The sequence below is a fragment of the Macaca fascicularis genome, chromosome 6, assembly GCF_037993035.2.
Source record: "Macaca fascicularis isolate 582-1 chromosome 6, T2T-MFA8v1.1".
Classification (NCBI taxonomy): Eukaryota; Metazoa; Chordata; class Mammalia; order Primates; family Cercopithecidae; genus Macaca; species Macaca fascicularis.
The window spans coordinates 177,470,137-177,489,640 of NC_088380.1; the positions used below are offsets into that span (position 1 = coordinate 177,470,137).

Consider the following 19,504-nt stretch of genomic DNA (forward strand, 5'->3'; position numbering starts at 1 on the left):
ACTTGACTTTTTTCTCGGGTCCTCATTCTGCTGGGCGTGGATATTTTAGTTTTAGTTTATTTGCGGTAAGCTCAGCCAGTGCAAAGAGTTTGTAGTCTATGTAGGGTGTTCTTTCCCTTCTCTTCCCACTAGAGAATTTACAAGGTGTCCTGGCACTGGTGAGGAAAGAGCTACCTGGGGGAGGAATGACTCTCCGTCACTGAAGGCTGTGCTGGAACCACATTTCTTCTGCCTCCAGCCCTGAATACACCAGAGCATCCCATTTCCTCCATGATGAACCACAAGGCCTTTCCAAGACTGCCCAGGTCTCTGCTTGTCCTTCTCCAGGAGATGCTAATCTCCCGAAGAGTCTCCTCTCCAATCTGAGAACTGGGGCCTTTCCTGCCTTCCTGCCACCAAACAGTCCTGGAGTAGAGGAGAGCCAGAAGCTTTGCCACCTCCCCAAGCTACACCCAGGAAGAGACACCAACCCCACTTGTCCTGAATCTCAAAGCCTACTTAAAAGCTTAGGTTCTGTTGTCACGAGATCATGGGCAAAAGCCCTCGCCTGGTCCTAGAGAGAGTGGAGTCAGAAACACTCTCAGCATTTGAGTCTTTTGTTCCTCCTCTGTCTATCCTCCTTTCCTTCCAGCCCAGAAAATCTTCCTCTACTCCCTGGAGAAAAACCTATCCCACACACCCTCACATATTCTTCAAGATCTATTGGTTAAGGATCCAACTTATTGCTTGAGCATTTCAAGGACTGGGCTTTGGAAAGCCAAGAATGGGAGTTGCAAAGTCTTCCTTAAAACTCAAAAACTGGGCTCATGGCTGCTCTTCTCTTTTTCTTGGCATTTGCCTAAAAGCCGCCCTGAGGACACCTGGGAGAGGCCATCTCACCACTTCTTGAACCAGGAATAGGGGATAGGGAAGAAGACACCGGGGAAAGAAGCACTATGTGGTATTTCAGATCATCCTGGCTCAGGTGTTGGTTCTGATCCTCTCAACAACTCCCGAGGGAATATGTCAGCTCCATTTGGCAGACTGAGACCTGAGTCTCAGAATGACTTGTCCATGGTCACACAGTTGCTAAATATCTGAGCCAGACTGAAATTCTGGGGTATTTGACTTTAAAGTCCCAGCCTTTAAATCATCCCACACTTGCTTATTCCAACTTGGACTTGCCGGAGTCCCATGGACAGAGGCTGCTCTCCCACTGTGCTGAAGCTGGTGCATGCTGGGTTTCAGCAGGAGAAAGGAGGGTGCCTGGGCTTCGTCTCCACCCAGTTGCCTCTCCCCTAGCAGCTACACCAGGCCAGCCAAGGGGGATTTTAGCCCAAATCCAGGGTTTCTCCTACAGAAGACAAGGAGTTTGGGCACTGCCAGAGTTAGAAGAACAGAAAGAGAATGTTCTGGATTTCTCATCAAAGGCACCTTGCCTGAGAAATATAACTAAATTCACCCTTAGGTCATCTTACAGTCTGTCCTGCCCCACTCGGGACCCCACCTACATCCTGGTCCCCAAACCAGAGGCCTGGGAGTCAATCTTGACATTTCCTCCCCTCCACCCCTAATCAATCAAATCCTGTTTATCCTGCCCTCTGAGAGTCTGCACCTACATCTCTCACTTCTCCTTCCCACCTACCATGGCCCAGCAGCTTTACCATCGTGTCTCACAGATCTCTGCACTGCTCCCAGCTGGCCTGTGCCTTCACTCCTGCCACCTCCTCCAGCCCTGTGTACACTCCCTTCAACCACCCTTTCTATACTCTCCTCCAATCCTATCTACACCCTCTTTCAACCCTGTCTGTACTCTCCTCCAATCCTGTCCACACACTCCAAACAAAGTCATATTTCTAAGACAAATTTGACCATGCCACTTTCTCCCACAGGTCCCCACCACCTCCTGGATCCCATCTTCAGTGTTAGCCAGACACTGCCAAGGCCTTGTGATCTGCCCTGCCCATGTCTCCAGCTTCATCCTGTAACTCCCCCTACACTCTGTTCTGGCCATGCCGACCAATGGGCTCCTCTTCCTGCACCCCCATCCACTCTTGCACATCCTGCACTCTGTGCCTGAACAGCTCTGTTTCTCTTCTTTTCTTCCGGCACATGTCTGCTCTACCTTCAGTTCATCTTAGATATCCCTTCTCCTAGGAAGGTTTTCCTAACCTCCCAAAACAGGCTCAGTTACCCTCTTCAATTATCACTGGCCCCCTCCCTAGCATTTCCCTCTCTGCATTATAATTCCGCCTTGTTCAAGTGCTCATCTCCCCACTGCACTATAAGATCTGGGAGGGTAGAGTCTGGGTCCCATTCATTTCTGTACCCTGAGTATTTAGTAAAGACAGGGTTTCACTGTGTTGACCAGGCTGGTCTCGAACTCCTGAGCTCAGGTAATCCACCCGCCTCGGCCTTCCAAAGTGCTAGGATTACAGGCATGAGCCACCACGCCCGGCCCTCTGCATTCTTTTATTCAAAACTATTTATTGAGATCTACTATTGGCTATATTTTGGGGATGAACAAGGCAGACAAGGCACCCTGTCCTCAAGAGGTTTTCAGTTTAGTGGGGAGCAAAGCAAAAAGACAAACAAACAGTTAAATATAACATCTAGTAGTGATAAACACTTCAAAGAAAACTAAAGCAGGGGCAAGAGAGCATGGGGGAATTGATATTTTAGACAAGGTGGTAAAGGGAGGTCTCTCTACAGAGGTAGCATTTGAGCAGCAGCCCGAGCACTCAGAAGATCCTTGGTAAAATTTAGTTGACTCCTGAACTGAGTGTCTCACTCGGTGAAAGCCTCTAACCCATTTTTCTAGAAGTCTTTCCCTTCAGCTCATTTTGTTCCAAGTCACAGGCATCAGGCTTGGAAGACCTGAGTGGGAGAGTAATTAACCTAATACACAGCACGGGGAATGGAAGCCCGAACCCCCAGAAGCCTTTTCTGCAAAAGGGCCAGGGCTTGGGTAATAAAATGGTGCTTTCATTCTCATTAATGGGGCAATTGATTTAAAGAACAGACCCAGTGGCTTATTGATCAGTGTTAATCATTAGAAAATGCTGAATTAATGAATCTAACTGCCATGAGGCCCCTGTGGGATTTGGGGAAGGCCAGTTAGGTACAATAACCTTGTCCCCTTCCAGTCCAGCAGACAGATTTATTTACAGAAATCTAGATTTTTTTTTCTGGAAAAAAAGTCAAAGAGTCACTGGGGGTTAAACCATTTTTTCAGCTGACCTGAGAGATCATCCCAAGCCTTTGTAATATGCCTGTTTCTCCTGCCATGCTCTGTTCCTATCTAGCTTTTTCAGAACAAACTTTTCATTTTAGAATAGTTTTAAATTATAGTTACAGAAAAACTTCAAAGATAGTAAAAGAGTTCCCAAATCCTGCACACCCGGCAACCCCCGTTGGTAACAGCGTAGGTTAACACTGTCACCACTAATGGACAAATGTTGCAATGTTATTATTTGCTCAAGTCCCTACTTAACTCAGACTTCCTGAGTTTTTACTTGAAGTCCTTTTTCTAGTTCAGGATCCCACATTCCATTTAGTAGGCGTGTCTCCTTAGACTCCTCTTGGCTGTGACCGTTTCTTAGGCGACCCTGTTTTGGTGACCTTGACAATGTTAAGGAGATATTGGGCAGATGTCTGTAGAATGTCCCTCAACTGGGTCTTATCTGAAGCTTTTCTGATGATTGCACTGGGGTTTGGGGAGGAAGAGCACAGAGGTAAAGTGTCATTCACATCACATCATTTGAAGAGTGCATGCTATCAACACAACCTACCACTGCTGATGGTGACCTCGATCACCTGGCTAAGGTCGTGTTTGTCAGATTTCTCTGCTGTGAAATCATTTTCCTCCCTTCCTCTCTTGGCTCTTTGGAAGGAAGTCACTGTGTGCAACTCACACTGAAGGAGTGAAAGTTATAGACCCTCTTTGAGGGTGAACCATCTTCGTGAATTATTGGGAATTATTCTGCATAAGAGATTTGTTTATATTAATATGAGCTCACGGATATTTATGTTGACACTTTGGGTTATAATCCAATCATATTTTACTTCTTTTGCTGCTCAAATTATTCCACCTTTGGCTACTGGGGGCTCTTGCAGTTGGCTCCTATGTCCCTATCATTGAGGGGTTTGGGTTTCGTGTGTGTTTGCGTGTGTGTGTGCACGCGCGCGCACTTCTTCACTGTTGGCAGCAAAAGATGCTTAGGCTCACTTTGAGCATCTCCTGCCCTGGCCCTGGAGCCACTCCAAGGAACCTCCAAGGATGCCTGATTCCTTTTATTACTGGTTCCTACTATAGTTTTCATAATGGGCTGTCATTTTGTTTTGTTTTGTTTTCTTTATAATTATAAGGGTAAGTCAGCTCATTGCATAAAATATAGCAAAGATATGAAAGACTGAAAATAAGTATCTCAAATAACTCAAACGGCAAAGAAATCCAGCATTAACATTTTGGGGTACTTTCATCTGGACTTTTTGCTAGTTGCTGGCTCTTAAGAAATCTGTGCTTTCACTCTTGATCTCTGCCAGACCAAGGGACCTGGTTCGCCTCTCTGGCCCAGCATCTGTAGTTGCAGCAGCGATTCCATTTGGCCATCCTCAGGTGGTCTGCTCACTGAGCCCCTGCCCACTTCTCCCTCCAGGAGACTGCAGGCCCAAGAGGCCAGGAGCCAGGGTGTGTCCTTCAGCAGACTCTGAGGAAGTGAATACATCATTGTTCTATGACTTCCAACATGATAGTTGGCCTCATTTTCCTCTTCTCTACGAAGTAAATGAGACAATATATACAAAGTGCTCAAAGAAAGGCCTGGTAAGAAACAGGTATCTTAAAAAGTGAAAACCGTCAGCCGGGCGCGGTGGCTCACGCCTGTAATCCCAGCACTTTGGGAGGCCAAGGCAGGTGGATCGTGAGTTCAGGAGTTCAAGACCTGCCTGACCAACACGGAGAAACCTCGTCTCTATTAAAAACACAAAATAAGCTGGGTGTGGTGACAGGTGCCTGTAATCCCTGCTACTCAGGAGGCTGAGGCAGGAGAATCGCTTGAACCCAGGAGGCAGAGGTTGTGGTGAGCCGAGATCATGCCATTGCTCTCCGGCCTGGGCAACAAGAGTGAAACTCTGTCTCAAAAAAAAAGTAAAACCTGTCATTATTATAACCGTAATTACTATTAGCAATCCAAAGATACCCATATCTAATGATAGAAGTTCAGGCATAGTGTGGTAGACAGGTCCCTGGGAGGCATGAATTTCCACAAGCAAACTGCCTTCTCCATGGAGACCTAATGAAATTCATCTAGTCCTTCTTGAGAATTTGACTGAGTTGGGAACTGTATCTCTACCAGACCAGCAAATGGAAGAGAAGCTTCCTGGGGCTCTAGCTGAAAAGAGTATGTGCCGAGGGGCAGTACTGCATTGTGGTTGAGAACATGGGCTCTAGAGCCAGGCTGCTCAGGTTCAAAGCCCAGCTTCGTCACTTATATGCTGGCAGCAGTCTGAGTTATTTTAACCTCACTAGGCACAATGTAAGGACAATATTGAATATCCCATAAAGTTGCTGGGAATGCCAAATAAGTTCACAAATGGAAGAACTTGACACAGTACCTAGCCCAGACAAGCAGCCAATTAATATTACTCGAGTTACTGTTTTTATTACTTCATCATTCAGGACTCTTTAGGTTGCAAGTACCAGGAAAGCCAACCCAGAATCACTTAAACAAAAGGGAATTTATTGGCTCATGTAACTGAACTTCAACATTTTACAGAATCTTATTGGCTCCAATGGGCTCATATGTCCATCCCCAAACCAATCACAGTGACTGAGGGATTATCCAAGGATCACACTGGCCACTGATTCACAGGTTTTATCCCTACAGGAAATCACAGGTAGTAGATGTGGGGCTGCAGAAATGCAATATGCACTTTTCCTTGAAACTGCGTCCCTTTTCCCTGAGGATGAAGCTTGAAAGGAGAACTCTCTAAGAGGTTAAGTATTGAGCTGATGTGCAAGTCACAGGCAGAAAGAGTAGCTGTGCAGCCAGGCTCCTGGCCAGGGAGGGCAAGTAAGGAGGGGAGGCAAAGTTTGGTAAACAGGAAGCTAATCTATGGGCAAGAATCATTTTCTTCAGCATCCCGACCTCTCCTAAAAGGTTCTCCACCGGTCCCTGCTAGGACAAAGGAATTACCACCAGACTAGAGTCAGGAGTCCTGGGCTGGTTCTGCTGTATGACACAGGACAGGTGGCTTGCCTGGTCTGGGCCACAGCCTCCTCCCCTGTCGATGAGCAGGTTGGTTGTTCCAGCACCATGTCAGCCCTAGAAATCTCTAAATTATTGACCAGATCAGTAATTTCTCTCTTGCATTTACTTTTCCTTCAAATAAAGAGATTGGCATACAGGGGAGGAACCCAGTGCAGCTGTCATGGTTGGCTCAGGTTCCAGAACTCAGAAACCAGACAAGAGTTGGGAACCCATGATGTGGGAGGAGAGGTGTGCCACTCGTTACTAATGCCTAATCTGTTTGAGACACTAATGTTTCAGTATTATCCACAGATTCTGATGCCAGGAAGTCCAGATGACTGGGGTCAGTCATTCGCATGCTTTCTGGAGGTGGTTCCCAGGCGCAGGCTATCTGCAGTCTGGCTGGATGGGCCCTGTACCATGCTTGCTTCTGGGAAGCTGGTTTTGGGGTTGCCATAATCTCTGAAAGAATCACTAGGCCACCCTCTGGGTGGGTCCTTCTGTAGGAATTATGGATAAAATTGTTCCACTAGTCTTACCTTCTTGGGGAACCCTTCCTGGATTCCCAGGCTGGGCTGGTTGTCCCTGCATCCTAGCCCCACAGCCCTCCTGCTTCTCTTTCTCATCACAGTCTTGTCATCTCTACCGATTGTTGGCCCGCTTCACCGAACATGTGAATAAAGGGACTGGGGTCTCTCTAGCCCCTAACATAGATCTGACACATAGTGGGCGATCTCGAATGAATGAATGAATGAATGAATGAATGAATGAACGAATGAATACATTTAGATAATTCAGATTACTCTTTCTAGCTCAGCAGTGTAAAGCAGGAAAACATGCCATGAATATGATTTAGGGCAAGGTTTCAAACCTCTCTGGACCTCAGTTTCACCTCTTATAAAATAGATAGAATAATTTGTCCTTACTTCATGAGACTCTTTTGAAGATTAAATGAGATAATGCATACACTACTACTCACTATCCTTACTTGAATATTCCTAGGTCCTTGGTGCTACATTAGGTTACAAAGAATGCATTTAAAGTAATAGAGTGATATTTAATAAATATTCATTTTCTTTCCCCAGAACTACCTTAAATTAATTTGTTGAAAGGATGGATGGATGGTGGATGGATTGAAGTATCGGGCTTCCAGCAGCAGGGGATGGAGTGAGTGTGTGGATACCGCTGGCTCAGCAGAAGCTTATACCATTTTAGAGTAACTATCTTGGACTTCGGAGAGTTCCTGGGTATGAAGGTTTGGCTTTAATTAAAGTCTCAGCACAGTGTTAAATGCCATTTTATTTTAGGTCATAATTAACACTAATGAGATGAGTGGATCACAAACAGCACACATTTTGAGAAAGTGAAAAACAACATCCGAGCTTGGTGGTTTCCATTTTCGCTTTCCCCCCTCCCATGCTCTGTTCAATTAAAAGTTTTGAGAAAATATTACAACCATACTCCTTGTCTTTGTGGTAATGAAGCATATTAATTTCAATGTGATGAATACAATATTCCACTGACTTTTTTATTCCCTTATCTACAAAAGTTTAAAATAATGGACCAATTAAATCAGGAGAGAAGAATGCAGGGTTTGCCTGGGGCTCCAATTCAGCAACCAGAGAACTGAAAGAACAAAATTTTTTGACAGAGTCTGGGCCAGACTTCATCCCTTACCTATAGCCGACAAACACTAAGTCAAATTGGGCAGATGTGGACCAGCACAGAACACATACTATATTGAGGATCAAAAGGCCAGGTTCTAGACCATCCTCTAATATTTTCTCAGTGAATATTTGTTGGATGAATGCATGGATGGATGGATGAATAGATGGATGGATGGGCAGATGGACGAAGGGAGAGATGGATGAATGAATTGTTGGATGAAATTGAATGATGAAGTAGATGACCTCCCATGGTCTGATTCTTCCTAAGGTAGCAAATTAAGCCTAGGATGGGCTGACCTAACCCTTCCAAGGACTTAGAAGTTAGGGCAAGAATTTACAGGTAAGGGTTCAGTTCTCTGACCTCACTCCCCTAGAGGCATAAACTGTAAATTATAGAATTGGCCTGAGCTCAGTTTCCCTGGGAGCTCTGCTCTAAAGCAGAGCCCCTTCTCCCTGCACCAGTTTGGTTAACCCAGGTAAGGCTGAGCCTCCCCCAGCAGGAGCTTCTGCTTTGGGAGAGAACATCCTGGGCCAGGCATGGTGGCTTATGCCTGTAATCCCAGCACTTTGGGAGGCCAAAGTGGTGGATCGCCTGAGCTCAGGAGTTCGAGACCACCCTGGGCAACATGGTGAAACCCCTTCTCTACTAAAATACAAAAATGCAGCACACCTATAATCCCAGCTACTAGGGAAGCTAAGGCAGGAGAATCGCTTGAGCCTGGGAGGTAGAGGTTGCAGTGAGCTGAGATCACGCCATTGCACTCCAGCCCGGGCGACAGAGTGAGACTCTGTCCCAAAATATTTAAAAAAATTCAAAAAAGAAGGGGACATCTGGAGCAGGCCTGTGAACCTGACACATGGTCCAGGTATCTCCCTGAGGACCTCTGGAGGTCTCCCCACCTCCCTGTGGTCCTTTAGGCATTAACACCGCCTTGACACTGTGTCTTCTGAGGCAGTCTGGAAGTTCATACCCCACAATCTCTGTGTACCTTTTCCCCCATTCTGTTCTCTCCATTGCAGATGGTTTAAAACACACACACATACACACTCAAAATGTTGTTCCTTTGCTTAAAACCCACTGTGGCCAGGCTAGACAAATCCTTAACACAGTCTACAATATTCTTCATGGCCTGGCCCCTGGGTGTCTCCCAACCTGATCTGTCGCACACCACCTCCACCCTTGCCTGTTCCCCAGTCCTTGTACTGACCTTTGGTTCATTCCTACACACCTCTTCAGCACTTAGGCCCCCACAGCCCTCAGAACCTTTACACTTGCTGTCTCTTTTGCTTTAAATGTTCTTGCCCCACCTACCACCTAGTTAATGGCTATTCCTCTTCAGCTCTTAGCTAAAGCATCACTTCCTCAAGGAGGGCAGCCCTGATGAAACTCGCCATACAAACTCCAGCCTGGGTTGGGCCTTATCTTTATGCTGTCATGGCCCTGAGTATTTTTCCTTTATGGCACTAATCACGGCTTATATGATACACTTATGCTATTATTTGAGTTATGTCTGTCTCCCCCATTACAAGATCCATTTATTTTTAATCATTGTGTCCCTAGTGCTTAGCACAGAGCCTGGCTCATAATAGATGCTTAATAAATGTTTGCTGAATAAATGAATGAGTGAATGAACAAATGCCTCATTCAAGAGCTTTGGCTCTTCCTGCACTACTACACTACTTCTATTTTTGATCTCTTAATTCTCAAAGCACTTTCTTTGTGCTGGGCCTATGCTGGGAGCTTCGACAGTAAAGCTTAGACAGTAAACTACAGTTGCTCTCAAGCAGTTCACAATATAACAAAAAAGAGACACAAATACACAGTGACAATACAGTGTGCTGAGTGCTACAATAGATGGAGGAGTGCAGTTTTATGGATGTGGTGAAGAAATCCTTCTATTCCTCACTGGAAGCTTCACTAAGGAGATATTCCCTAAGCTGCTTCTGGAAGGAAAAGGTATTGGCCAAGAAAATAAGGGTGGAGGCAGGACTTCAGGTGAGAGGACCAGCATATGCAAAGGCTCAGAGGGCAGAGCCTGGCACTGGAAACAAAATACAAGTCACTTCGAGGACTGAGTCCTGGATGAGGACATGGGGCTATGAGAGATGAGGCTGGGGAGGGAGGCAGGGGCCAGATCACAGAGGTCTTTCAATGACAGCAACATATGGCAGCTGCAGAGACAGCATGGAAGGGACTAGCGTGGTGAGACCTGTGATTTGGAGAACTCCCTCTCTAAGGGGTTCAGAAAAGAGGTGTCCATATTTCAAGTGAAGGACTTCCTCCCCTGGAGAAACTGAGGTTCTGCTCCAGGGCTGTCCATCAAATTCCTTCCCAGAATCCAAATGCTTCCAAAGGATGCTCAGTGTGGCTGACCTTGCTTATTCATTGTGGGGAGAATTAATTTCAGGGTGGGGAATTTTAAAAAAATACAAGATTAAGCAGTGTAATCAGCTGCTGCTGAGAGTTGCAAATGCAATAAATAATAATAGCACTGAGAGCTGTTTTTAATAACTCACCAGTGTAATTTAGCCTCGGCTTCTTGGAGCATATTTAAAATATGTCATAGTGTGTCTAATGGCAAATGCCTCATTGCCAGCCTCTGAAGACAAATGTCTTCCCAGGAGGGAGGGGGGCAGAAAATAGAGGAGAAATTGGAGGATTTGATTGCAAACAGGGTGTAGGAAGGCAAGCATTGTTCATTCTGACACCACTAATTCAAAATCTGTGATCTTTGCCTAGGCAATAGGTTTTAGTTGGTTTGTCTTCAAGGGTGAAGCAGATGGATAGTAATAATATGGCAAAGGGGATATTTATAATTTGTAAGAGAAGAGGTTGTTTTCAGAATCTGTAGAATCGCCATTTTCATGCAGTCCACATTCTAATTACAGATCATCCCAGACTATCTATTATAGCAGGTCCCCAGGCAACTGATATCTTGACAACATTTGTTTTACTTAGTTGAGTTACTAAATATTCATGATACCATGAAAATGTGTTATTTAAAAGTGTTTGATGAATTCCCAGTTTTAGTAATTCATACATGCTGTCCCCACCCAACCCCGCTTAGTCTAAACTGGTGGGATGGGGCTGGGAGTCCTCCCCTCTTGGGTACACAACTTGACACAGTTAAAGTGAGATGAACTTTGGAGTCAGACAGACCCGAGTTCAAATTCTAGTTCTACCACTTACTAGCTGTGACCTTTTGCAATTTAAACTCTGAGGCTCTATTCCCGATCTCTTAAGTGAGAGTGGTGATGCTGATGATGGCCTATCGCGTTATCTCTATCACAACGATACAGTGACGTAGGTCTACCATGGTTCCTGTTTCACAGATGAGGAAACTTGAAACTCAGCAAGCTCAAGTAAGTTTCCTGAGGCACAGGGCTAGTGAATTACCACTCTGGGACCTAACGTCTGTTCTGGCTGGCTTCAAAGCCCATGCTATTAAGTGGGCTCTGATACTATCTTGTACAGTTGGGGGAAGATATGAGAAGATATGTGTAAAGTGTAGTTCCTGGTATGTAATTAAGACTTTGTAAATATCTCTTATATAGAAGGACTGAATTTATCTTCCTTGGCTGTGTCCTTGCAGGGAGATATTACATCTATGTCACTCTCAAAGCTTTGTTAATGTCCTTGTCACTCTATACCCTTGTCCAAGTTACTCCACCCTCTTCAAAGCCTCAGGTTTTTAATCTGTAAAATGGCGATGTGGGGGTGGTGAGTGAGAGCTCTTACACATACTGCTAGGTTGGGGGTAAATTAGTAAAACAACTTTGGGAAACAATTTGGCAATCCTTAGTAAAAGGTGCATAGATCCTGTGACACAGCAGTTCTATTCCTGGGATAAACGCTAAAGCAGGTTGTCTCCACCTCTGCACTACTGACATCTTGGGACAGATATTTCATTGTGATGGGGGATGTTCTGGGCATTATAGGGGATTTAGCAGCATACCTGGCAATTTATTCCCAAGAAGAAAGCAATGAGGAAGGAAGGAAGGAAGGAAGGAAGGAAGGAAGGAAGGAAGGAAGGAAGGAAGGAAGGAAGGAAGGAAGGAGGGAGGGAAGGAAGAAAAGGAAGGAAGGAAGGAAGAAAATAAGGAAGTAGGGAAGGAAGGAAGGAAGAAAGGAAGGAAGGAAGGAAAGAAGGAAGGAGGGAAGGAAGGAAGGAAGGGAATGAGGGAAGGAAGGAAGGAAGGAAGGAAGGAAGGAAGGAAGGAAGGAAGGAAGGAAGGAAGGAAGGGAGGGAGGGAGGGAGGGAGGGAGGGAACTATTTAATAGTTAAGTTACATCCACAGGTTTGATTATAAATGTGTGTATTGAATTGGAATTTCTGTTGAAATTCTGATCCCTTCTAGACAAAGAAGGTAAAAATTGAAACATGTTAATGGATATCTAAATATCATTACTCACTGGTTTTATTTGCAAATGGCTTTCCATTGACAACAGTTACATTTTGTTCAAAGTAAAAAATGACTGGTGCTGACAATCCACAGGAACATGGTGCAGTCATTAATGAATGTTCTCATTATTCCTCCCTGCTGGGAGGCATCAACCCCTGTTCTCCAGCCTGTTTTAAGCAGAGACCTACATCTCCACCTGTCAGCTTGGAACCCTAGTATGGGATGTTGATGAGATGGAGAATGAAGAATGGACCCTGCAGGCTGAAATTTTGGGAGAGTAGGTTCTGAAATTTATCCCAAAGGTCACGGAATCCTGGAAGCAGGGTTCGAGATCCTCCCAAAATTGATCTCCCAGAACGCTTGGAGTGATTGTTCCGAGGGTTTCTAAAATGCCAGGGGAAAACCAGGAAGCTTCTCTCCAGTTGTCTTTCCTCCTTCCTCCCCAGTCTCCACGGAGCTGACAATAAAATCAAATAAGCAGACCTGACTTTGAGAATTAACTCCTGAGGGACAGAGACCCTGGGGATAGAGAGCCAGCCCTGCTGGATTCCACAAGGTGCTGCTTAAAGCATGACACCTCTTCCCAATGATAGATTCTGAAAGAAGGCCTGAGAGCTAGATGCGCTGAGGGTTGTTTTTTTTTTTAACCTTCCAGCATCTGTCTAAAATTGCTCTGGGCTGGGTACAGTGGCTTCCACCTGTAATCCCAACACTTTGGGAGCTGAGGCAGGAGGATCGCTTGAGCCCAGGAGTTCTAGACCAGCCTGGGCAATATAGTGAGACCTCTATGTCTAGAATTTTTTAATTAGCTGGACTTGCTGCCTGTGCCTATACTTGGGGGGCTGAGGTGGGGGCATCACTTGAGCCCAGGGTGCTGAGGCTGCAGTGAACCATGATTACACCATTGAACTCCAGCCTGGGCAACAGAGTGAGACCCTGTCTCAATATATATGTATATATATGGCCGGGTGCAGTGGTTCACGCCTGTAATCCTGGCACTTTGGGAGGCCAAGGCGGGTGGGTCATGAGGTCAGGAGTTCGAGACCATCCAGGCCAACATGGTGAAACCCCATCTCTACTAAAAAATATAAAAATATTAGCTGGGCATGGTGACGCGCACCTGTAGTCCCAGCTACTCAGGAGGCTGAGACAGGGCAATCACTTGAACTCGGGAGGCGGAGGTTGCAGTGAGCTGAGATCGCACCACTGCACTCCAGCCTGGCAACAGAGCAACACCCCGTCTCTAAAATAAAATAAAATTGCTCTGTAAGTTGACACCACTAAAAATATCATTAGTGGTTATAATAATTAAGATAAAGGAGAAAACTGTGCTGAGCCCAGCACAGTACCCGCTCCATGGAAAATCCTGATGACATTTAGCTTCCCTCTCTTTGCCCCCATTTTCTTACCTGTAAAACAGGAATAATGCTGTATCCTAATTCAAAAGTTGATTATGGAGAGTGGCATAGTATTTTTTCAACAAATATTTATTGAGAAACTGCAACATGCAAACAGATGTAAAAGATTAAACAAAACTTTGCAAATTGAAAATCCTAAAGGACATTTCAGACTTTGTGAACTTCCTAATAGGTAAGACTTTTTATCTATCTGCAGTGTCCAACAGGCGCAAGAGTTTGGGTGGACTGTGAATATCTAAGAAAAGAGAGAGGAAAGGAGGGAGGAAGAGGAAAGAAGGAAGGGAGGAAGAAGGGAGGGAGGGAGCCAGGGAGGCGGGGGGAGGGAGAGAAGGGGGAGGAAGGGAGGGAAGGAAGGGAGGAAAGGAAAGGAAAGGAAAGGAGAGGAGAGGAGAGGAGAGGAGAGGAGAGGAGAGGAGAGAGGAGAGGAGAGGAGAGGAGAGGAGAGGAGAGGAGAGGAGAGGAGAGGAAAGGAGAGGAGAGGAGAGGAGAGGAGAGGAAAGGAAAGGAAAGGAAAGGAAAGGAAAGGAAAGGAAAGGAAAGGAAAGGAAAGGAAAGGAAAGGAAAGGAAAGGAAAGGAAAGGAAAGGAAAGGAAAAGATTACAGGTGGGAGGGAGGGAGGAAGAGAGATATCATTATTATTGTGCAATTGTTATCTTTATATAATTTAAACAAACCCATCCTGTGCCTACAAAAGGGCACCAAGATAAAGGCTAAGATAAAGAACACACGAATCATTTTCCCATTTTGGTCAGTGATGGGAATGGTAATGATTTTCTCTCTGAACCATAACCATCTTGCGGTTAAATAATTGCTTTCTGATAGAATCAGGAGCTCTGAGATGGTGCTCTGAGGAGTTCTTTCATCTCTTTTGCACCTTTTAAAGAAAAGAAAACTTCAAGTGCAATTATTGGCATTATTTTAATACCAACTGCAGCAGAACATTCTGGAAAATGAGGCCCCTATCAAATTAGTTTGTCCAAATGAGGTTTAGACAGTACCTTACGAGGAGAACCAGTCAGAAAGCCCCCGTGGCCGCAGCAAGCCCTGTTGAGTCAAGGGCACATGGATGTCGTACTGCACATGTGTTTTCAGATAACTAAGTGAACTGCTCCGATCTTGTGGGACATTGCACCACGGGGCCTCTCCATTTACTTCAGGTTACACAGCAACAAGCAAGCTGAGAGCAGCAGAAGTAGCTAGCTAAAATTGCATTTGATTTTGTGACTGCTAGAGGCTGATACTCAAGTGAAGTTTAAGCAAAAACAAATCATACTCAGCTGAAAACATTTACCTGGAAGAAAGATTTGTGGCTGGAGAATTGAAGTTCATGCACCCAGCAATTTCCAGAGGAAGTCTGATTCCCCTACCTGAAATAATACTCCTTCCTCTCCCCAGATCCAGATCTCCAGACTGTACCTACTCAATAATGTGACTTGTCCGTAGGGCCCAGCTGATCATTATTGCCTCGAGCTTATGGTTAATAATAATAGTAATAATTATACTAATATCATTATTCTTTCTACACATAATTACTAATTCATCTTAATCTCACAACTCTATGAAGTACACACTGTGAATATCTCTGTTTTAGAGGTGAGAAAACTTAAGCCCAGGGAAGTTAAGTAACTCACCATAGTCACAGAGCTAAGCAGGAGGCAGAGTTAACAGTCAATATAGGCTTCTGACCCAGAGAGTGTGCTCTGGACGTCTGTGCCACACTGCCATTCACTGGGTATCAGGGACTGTGCTGAGCAGTTTATGGCATCATCTCATTTTGTTATTGTAACAACTCTGTGCTATGGATATCAATATTATCCCCAGGTAAGGAAACTGGCTCCAAAAGCTTGAGTGACTTATAGTGGTCACACATCTAGTAAGTGGTAGAGCTAAAATTCAAACCCAGAGCTAAAATTGTTTGTCAAAAACTTGGCATTTGTGAGTGTGACCATCTTGGTTTCCAAGACCCCGGGAGACCTTGCAGACCACGGCCAGTATTCATTTGCCAAGATGCAAGGACCTAAATTGGAATCCAGTCTTTTATGATGTCTGGATCATACCAAACGTCAGGTATCTGGTCCATGAGGTCAGCTAATCCTCCCCGATCCCACGCCCCACACCCCCAACACACGTCATCCTCACCCAGAGAAACCTTTTCACAAATCATCAAACCTTTGTTTCTTTAAGGCAAATGGACCTGAGGGGGAAAAAAATGCCTGTCAGTATTGATAAGGAATTGAAGAGGACCAACAACGTGAAGATTCTTGGCCAAAAAAAAAAAAATAGTTTGGGACAAATTTAGTAAGAGAAATATCAAAATCTATGCAGGCTCACATCTCCAATACAAACATATTCACCTTACACTCTATATGGAAATAGTAAAAAGCAATTTGTGAAGTAGATTCCATGAGTGCTCCAATTAGGGCAAACATTTCCCATCAAATGAAGGATGGAACGTCAATAAAGATTTCAAAGCTGGTTACATGTAGAGAGATTTGTGCAGAAACCTTGTGGCTCTGATGGAATTAGGATGTGAGAAGAATGCAGGTTTTCTTTTCTTTCTTTCTTTTTTTTTTTTTTTTTTTTTTTGACATGGAGTCTCGCTCTGTCACCCAGGCTGGAGTGCAGTGGCGGGATCTTGGCTCACTGCAAGCTCTGAGAAGGTAGGTTTTCTAATAAACAATTCATGTATCTTTCACAAATGCCAAATCACAGACTCAGCTTGGGACATATGAGGACAGCACAGACTTTGGAGGCAGGTAGACTTTGGGTTGTTACTCAGACACCCACTACTATGAGACCTGGATTTCCTTCTGACATTATTGGGAATAAGAAGTGGCACCTCACCATTTCTAAGAAATAGTAGGTAAGTCTTTCTGGTTGCCACCGAGGTGGCTCACCTGAGACACAGGTGCTCCTAAAGTTTAAGACTGGGAGACAATCAGAAGGGGAATTGTCTGTGAAGTCAGAATTCTTGGAAGAATTTAAGTCTTTACACAGTAACAGCAAAGCAGAAAGTGGGAACCACTATTCCTCCTTCTTGTATCATTCTTTCCCAGAAATACCAGAAAGCAGTAAGGCATTAAGTCTAATTCCTGGCACCTGACCTTATAGCTAACAGATGCTCAGTATTACCTGTTGATGGGACCTCACTGGCAATGTTTTGTATGCAGTACAAAAGGGCAATAGATGAAAATTTGGGACGAGAGCCCAGGAAAATGGCTGAGAGGAGAGCTTCTGCCTAGCTTATGCATGAGCTTGCAAAAAGGGAGAATACACAGGAGGGAAGATCAAGAACAGCATGAGTTTTATAAGGCAGAGAGTTGTTGTAAAGGAAGCAGTAAGGAGAGGGGAAGGAGTAAGTAGAAACCTAGAAGAGATATAGCTAAGAGAAGCCAAGAGAACAAAGTATTGACTTATCAGAAACATAGAAATCTTCCTGCTTCTAATTTAGTTCCGCATATCTGGATATGTGAATGCCAAAAATTATTACACTTGCTAGGGGTCCAGAGGAGAGGAAACAAAGTAAGTCAGGAAAACCTCTGGGCAGGTGAATTTCTCAGGTTTTCTTCGGGGCAGATGGGATCTGGAATGGTAGCGTGGCATCCTGATAATTCAGAGACAGTGGGGAGGGTGAAGAAACACTGATTTGTAGCATTTGCTAATTTCTGTGGTGGCAACACCCTACCATGGCTGATTTCAAGCTAACAAAGATTTAACAACTGCCTTGCTGATTTCCTGAAAATTTAACAATTAGCTTTCACAAGCTGCAGCAGGCTGACCCCAGGGCATCACTGCCTACACATCAATGAGAATGAAGATTGACACAAAGAAAAGAGCTGAGAGACACAGAGCAGGGAAGACAAGATTTTCCCGAGTCTCAATCCAATATGTAGACTATGTCTCCCTTTTCCCAAAGAAGGAAGGGGAGGAGAGGCCAGCATTCACATTTAGTTATTGTTGTTTTGAATCCATTACGCACATGCATAGGAGAAAATTTCAGCAACAGTCACCCTCTGAACGCAGTTCCTCAGTTCTCTCCAGAGGCAACTAAAATGCTCAATTATTAGTGTATTCTTTTGGAAATATTTTATGGATACGACAGTGTGTGTGTGTGTGCGTGTGTGTGTGTGTGTGTTCCTTTCCAATATTAAAATGGTAACATTAACATTGGTAATAGTGCTACTAAACAACTTAGGTGTTTTTTTTTTTTTCATTTAATAGTATATTTTTAGTATCTTTCCAGGGAAAGATACATGGATGTGCCATATTATTTTTAATGGCTTATATGGTACTCCTTTTATATATGCACTATAATTTATGGAACCAGTTTTCTCACTGATGAGCATGTAAGTTCTTTCAGTCTTTTACTGTTATAAACGAATGATGCAATGAATATCTGTGTACATATATATTTGTGCACATATGTAGGTATCCTTACAAGTGGAATTTCTGAATAAACGGATATATACAATTGATTTATGAATTTACCTTCCTGCCAATGATTCAAAAGAGTGTCTTTGCTCCACAGTGTTGCCAATATAATGTATTCTCAAAATCTGACACCAGCATTTGTGAAGTGCCTACTTTGTTTCCACACTTTACACAAGTTCTCTTATTTGTGGTAAGTTTATTTAAGAAGAGGAAACTGGGCCTCACGGAGATCCAGGAACTTGCCCAAGGACGGGTCTCTGTGACTCTGAGAGTGCAATCTTCCCTTTTCCCCACGTCAAGCACCTTTCCCCCAAGGCTCACTGCTGACAATCCAGTGTAGGAAGAAGAGAAAGTTCCCCCATAGAGCCCAAAAGTTTAGGGCATGCCGACAGCACCACTCTTTTTCTTCCTCATTCTTTCTTTCATTTCCAGAACATTTGCTCACTCAGTGCTGCCCAGTGATGACTTAGCCAGCCTGACTACCCATCTAATAATTTCTGATACTAATATAAAACCTCCCCAAAGACAAATATAATTGTAGACGCACTCCAGTTTACCATAGCTTTCCTGGTGGTACAGTTTCCAGGGACAGTTCACTGTGTCAAAGCAGGGACCACATATGTTCCAGATCAGCTTGTCAGGTTTTTCACTGGCAAATTGTTGTCCCTTTGAAAAAGTATCTTTCATCTCTCCATCTATCTGTGATCTAAAGCAGTGGGGCTCTTTCTGTATGTCTTTGAAATGGTCTACACTGACACACGTTTTCTCTGAGCTGCCAAGAGAATATGCCGTGAGACGTTGCCGTGATGGTTACAGTCAGCTAGCAGATTAGGGACTGGTTAAACCGTTGGAGAAATTGCCTTGGGAAAAGAGGAAATAAAAGCAAATATTACTATGAAACATAGAGATTACCAGCTAGGAGGAGGAGAGAGGTGGAGGGAGGGGGAGGAGTGGAAGGAAGGGAGGGAGGGAGAAAGAGGAAGGGAGACTGGTGGAAAAGAAACCGAGCACTTTAGGAGAACAGCGGGAAGGGAGGCTTGGAAGCCTGGTTTTCCGGGGCTTTGAATGACCGCCTAGCGCTTGCCGGTGCGCCAGGGTGCTGTGAGGATGTGGGCAGAGGGCGAGTCCGAAGGACTCCAGACACTGGGAATAGTGGTGGTCGTGTGCTCCTCCCTGAAACTTTTGCACTACCTCGGGCTGATTGACTTGTCAGACGGTAAGCGAACCCTGGAGTTTCCCCGTTTTCTGTGAATGCTTTTTTCCGGCTTCGGTTGCTGTGAGAGTCGTTTCGAAAATGCACGGAAATGAGGGCGGAGACCCGAGAGATTTGAAAAAGCCGGGCTGAAACAGCGTG

The 19,504-nt window shown here is 44.6% G+C and overlaps 1 protein-coding gene across 5 annotated transcripts in view; it reads left to right on the forward strand.

Moving 5' to 3' along the window:
- The window catches only part of KCNIP1 (potassium voltage-gated channel interacting protein 1), a 379,825-nt gene that overhangs the window by 308,358 nt on the left and 51,963 nt on the right, over positions 1–19,504 (forward strand). Inside the window, exon 2 of one of the 5 annotated variants that reach the window (XM_005558501.5) lies at positions 7,316–7,477. The exons of the other annotated variants lie outside the window; for them this stretch is intronic. The gene's annotated coding sequence lies outside the window, so the exon portion shown is untranslated. The remainder of the gene's footprint in view (positions 1–7,315; positions 7,478–19,504) is intronic. 5 annotated transcript variants of the gene reach the window in all.